Here is a 5,769-nt window from a genome sequence, read left to right as displayed (position 1 = left end):
AATGAGAGGGAAAAAACACACATACTCAATTACTGCTCAGCAGTAGATCTGAATTGATTATGATGAGAATGACTGCTGAGTAGGCAGCTAATATTTCATGACACTGCAGTTAAAAAGAGCTTTGAGCGGACGTGCTGTAAAAGGGTGATGTGGGAAGAAAGCATGTGTGTGTGTGGGGGGGGGGGGGGGGGGGGGGGGGGGGTTCTCTCTTCAGCTGTGGGGATCATGGTCAAAGCTTGTTTTTAGGCTCAGGGCTCCAGACTAACTTTTTACATTGGTTTTACACATAATTTAGGTGCACCCAAAAATGTTTCACCGCACCTTTTAGCAGCACAATGATACATCTATTATATCTTGACAGTTCCCATATATATTGGTAATTTCTTGAGGGCTGGGTATCGCCACTGATTTCCCAAATCGATTAGATTCCAATTCACAAGGTCTTAATTCTATTCGATTTTTGATTCAAATAAATATCGATTCAGTTAAGGACATTTCATTGTGCAAAACCAATCTTGTCTCGATGTGAAAAGAATTCTCAGAGAACCAAAGCTGTAGACTGTGATAGAAAACCTCTAACTTGGTGCATTATTAAAAAGGTTTTAAGGTAGGCCTGTAACAATAACAAATTTTGTTGCGATAAATGATATTATTGTCTGTGTTTTAAACCACTGATATAATGATAATATTATAGCATAATCATGCAAGTACACCCTTACAAAGAGCAATGAACTTAAGTCTAAATAATATTTAGTCTGACATTTTAATAAGAAATAAAAATATCCTAAATAAATAAAAAATAAACCACACACAACCAAAACAATAGATACAATTGACTCTCTGTCTCTTTAAACAAAAATTGCTCCTAAATGCGTGTCTCATAAACCATGGAGTGAATCAAACAAACACAACGTAAACTTCAGTTCTGTTAAGGTCCTAATAACTTGTGATTGGTGCTGGTGATTATTGTTAAAGTGTAAAGTGAGCGCAGATCAGCAGGAGTGTAGAGGGAGGAGACTCTGACACGGTACAACCCAAGCACTGCTTCTGCTCGGATCCTGAAGCAGTGGCGCTAATCGTTTGGTGTTGGCAGTCCGTTGTGGAAATCCTGTCTTCACACTTTTTGTCGCCACTGTTAAACATCTGTCATCTCTGCTTCACTGTCCGTGTGTCAATGTGTGAGTAATCAGGGGCAGCTAGGGCCAGCCCGGGGCTCGTGTGTGAGTGTGAACTCCTCAGAGGAGATGAAATGAGGAAGCAACGCGACTTGATCAAACACAGAGACACACTAACTTAATGTTTGGCGAACTGATGCGACCAATGAACATTTTTTTGTCACACTTCACAGATTTATTCCTGAGGACTGATTTAAAACGGCATTTTCAAACTAAAACTATCTCTGTGCGCATGAGCGTTTTGGCTACCTACTAAAACGCTTAAAAAACAAGTATCATGTGATCACACACTGGAAATGCACTTGCCAGTCCAGGTTTAGCATTGCTAATTGTTAAATACAGAATTTAACTGCACAACAGCTGTTAGCAAAGACAACAGGGTCAGCAACGCTTACATTCTACACTGGTAGCCGAGGCTTAAGGCCCAGTGACACTGTTCGGTTCGTCTACACTAAAACTCAGCCCCAGAGTTTACAAACTAAAACATCGCACAGCAGCGTGCCCAAACTCCTCTGTTGTAGCGGCGCCAGTCGTATCTGGAGCAGAGTTGATACATTTACAAACAAAAAAAGAAGAAATATGGATGTAGCCTCAGTTTTAGGATCATAATTTGGTCTAAGTGTTGGTTAGTTAGACAAAGCTGATAAATAATTTGTACTGAGCTTGTGTGAAAAGAGGAAATGCTGGAAAACAAACAACTCACAAATTAAAGCAGCAAATAACAAAAGACTGCAGCAAAACAGAATCCACAACCTCAAAGATGAAAACACACTGACATTAACTTCTACTGGAAAAGGTAGATAGGTGCTATCAACAATCACTCATTGGATGCACCCCTGTGGCATACATATATAAGTGTAAATCTTAAATTTAAAATCCACACAATGACAAATTAAATCGTGACACAAATCATCAGTGGTATTAATATCATAACAATCTTATACTGTAGGTCCCTATCGTCTTTTTTTATTACAGTTCATTGTTTGCTTTTATTCACGTTAATGTATGGTATATATGCCCTAGAATATATACTGTATATATACTAGGAAGCAATATATATGCCCAGATTTTTAGTTGATATTGATCTGTTAACAGTCTCAAATCACTTCCGCTAACACTCTATGCAAATTGTAGTATGTGCAGTATTGATATGCATGTTTAGTCAGCTCAATGGATTTTTTTTTGTCATAATGTTTTATGATAGTGTGTGTGTGTGTACCACAACAAACAGCAATCAAGTCCTACAATGGGTTGATACAGACCATTGACTGTGTGTAAATACACTGACGTTATATGTTTACAAAACACATGGGGTAAAGGAATGTTATAGAGCGTATAATCAATGGCAGATTTATAGCATGAAGTCATGACTTTTCAGAATTAGGAGCGTGTAGGGAAAGGCCAACTTTTCAATGTGCATCTTCTTTCCATCTGTTACTTACTTAATTCAGTTGATAGAAACAGAAACAGTTACAGATTGCATGTTGGGGGGGAAAGGCGAGCTGCAGAAAAAAGATGTGGCTGTAATGTTACTCATGTTAGTCTAACAGATGGGAGGCTGCTCCTCAGAGACTTGGCCTCATGCTCCGGAGAGCACCAGATCAGCACAACACTTTATTCTGAAGCCCACCACAAAACCCAGAGGACAAGCCAGGGAGGGTTTTAAATACAGAGCTTGGCACAGCTTTTAGTCCACTCAAGGATGCTTTTCACTTTTTATGTGAGACAAACCATGTGAGTGTCAGGTGGTGTTTTGTTCTGTTTGCTGTCCCTATATAGTGGAGGATCTGGGTGGAGGATCCAAACAATTAACAATTGTTTGCCTCAACAAGCAAATTTGTCTATAGGTGAAAATATTTTTTATTTAGACCTATTTTCAGTTCCTGCTTGTTTTAAGATGCTTTCAAAGTCAGCCCAGAACATGAAGTGACAAGTCCCTTCAGAAAATAAATTTTGATGGATTAAATGAATCTTATCTTAGATTGTGGAATGAGAATTACACAGTTGGAACTTTACAGCACCCAGATTTAAGACTGCTGCCACCTAGTGTTTAATAGACCTAACAACAATGTAGGCATGTACCCCTGCTCCTGTAAACATTATAAAGCTTTAATTCAGAAGCTAAATTAATTTATAGAGAACACATGTGAGGGATCCCTCGTTCAGGACGGATGTTTGCTAAACACATCAACAAAATTACAATATTTACAACATTGATTAGAAGAAACAGTTTTTAACAGAATGGAAAGGTGTGTCGATGTTTAAAGTATTTATACATGTGAAAATGTCTGATAGAGATGAAGGGAGCAACAATGACAATTGAAATGGAGGAGTTATTGCCGGTAATGGTAAAATATGTGAGTAGGTATATTGTGTATCAAGCAGTCTTTCATGATCCACCAGCACGATCCACAATTCACCATCTCTATCCACGATCAGGATCCACAATCCACCATTGCGATCCAGGATCTGCTGCCACCATGATCACGATCCACCATCAAATTCTCTGATTCGTGATCCACCGTCATGATCTATGGTCCAAGATCACAATCTACGAGCCACCATCACGATCCCCGATGTGGCCGAAGCAGCGATCTTAGATTTACAAACAATATAGCACAAGGACTCCGAGGAAGAAGTCAAGTCAGAAACATGTATTGATGAGACATTAAGGGAATAGTTCACCCAAAGGTGAAAATTCACTCATTATCTACTCACCACTATGCAGATGGAAGGGTGGGTGAAGTGTTCACACAAAACTTGTGGAGTTTCAGGGGTAAACAGCGTTGCAGCCAAATCCAATACAATTGAAGTAACTGGTGACCACTTCTTCAAACGTTGCTACCGGAACTAGCGATGCTACTGCACACCCTTGGGCGAGAGCTTTGACGATAGATTGATTGTATTCAGTAAAGTACTATTTATTAAGGGCAGACTTTCTTGAAGTAACTTTGTTGGAATGGGATCTAAGATACAAGTTTGGGGTTTAGACGATGAGATAATTGAGGTCAGCTAACAGGATTTTCTCAGTTGCTCCTGAGATTTCTGTGCTTGATGATCTATGCTCATCAATTGAGGGCAGGAGATGGTGGATTTTATTTCAAAAGGTTAGGATTGTATCGTTACAGAAGTGCATAAAGGCATTGCTGTTCAGGGTTGGAGGAATCCTGGGTTCAATGGAGCTGGGACTCTCTGTCAGCCTGCATGGCTACAGTGCTGAAGATCAGGTGAGGGAGGTAAAGGGCCTGGTCACACACATACATATGTTTCAGTGGTGAACCTTTGCCTTCTGTTCACTTCCAATATGTAGGATCAAGTAAAACATTTACTTCCTGTGGAAAAGCAAATTGTAACATGGCTTCATTTGAAGTTCATCTTTGGTGAATATGACTCCCGATATTGGCTTAACATTAACATATGTATGACCGTGCCCAAATTCAGGTAACGAGTGGAATTGTAGACAGGTAAAAAGTCCGGTCACATCTGCTGAATGTACCACCCAGCAAGTGCAGTGCTCATCCTGTCATATAAACCATTATGTTATTATTGTTTGAATAAATAACTTCACAAAACTGTAACATCACAACTACATTTGTTCAACCCTTAAATGGCTTTGTTTTTAAAGCTCCTGGGTTCAGGTTTTCACTATAGATGTGAATTTCGTCCCGGTGCTGCTGTTTCCTCCCACAATCTAAAGACATGCGACTCAGATGACCTGTTTACTTCTGGGGCACACGCACCTATAGGTGGGAATGTGTTTGTCAGTCGGTGACCTGAGGTAGATGGTGTCTAGGGTGAACGTTGCATCTCACCCAAAATATTCTGGGATGGATGGAGACAAGAAAAATAGATGGTTGGTCATTGGCATGTTATTTAAGGCCTCAGGGCTTTGACCCATTTGTCCCGTGAGCAATTTAGCTACAAAAGAGCAACTTAAGCAAGTTTCTTTTGGAAATGTCAAAAATATATCTAATTATTTATGAATATTGTCATTATTCTGTATTGTTCTTCCTTTGGGCATTTCTATTGTAGCACACTCTATACTTTTACATGTAAATATGAAACACTGTACATTTATATGTTTGATTAATCTGTATCCTGGTTACTTCATTGATTCACGTTTATGAATGCAAAATATCAGCGACTACAATGGCACTGAGTCGAGCACATACCTCTACCAAGGTCCAACATTCACTTTATGAAACTACATTTAAATTCACCAGATCCGGATATTTATTCGGATCTGCACCAAATTGCACAAATTGATAGAACGTGTTGGGATAGGGCCCCTGATCCGGATCTACACCAACATTGAATGGGTCCACTCCTTCACACGATGAGACGTTTTTGCATCAGCCTGCTGACGAACAAACAAAAACAAAGACAGATGAAAACATGACCTCCTTTGCCGTGTTACTTTTACTTGAGCACCAGAGTAGCCCCCCCTTCCCTTAATAAACCGTGTGCGGTGGTTTTTCTTTGAAGAGGGCGCCGTTTTCTCCGCAGCGCCGCCCGATGCCCCGCGCCCGGGCCACGTGACGGGGCGAAGCGGCCTCTCCTCTCTCCTCCTCCTCCTCCTCCTCTCTCTCGCTCG

Source organism: Hippoglossus hippoglossus, chromosome 7, assembly GCF_009819705.1.
Source record: "Hippoglossus hippoglossus isolate fHipHip1 chromosome 7, fHipHip1.pri, whole genome shotgun sequence".
NCBI classification, from domain to species: Eukaryota; Metazoa; Chordata; class Actinopteri; order Pleuronectiformes; family Pleuronectidae; genus Hippoglossus; species Hippoglossus hippoglossus.
The sequence above is the reverse complement of the archived record's forward strand: the minus strand, read 5'-3'. Positions refer to the sequence as shown.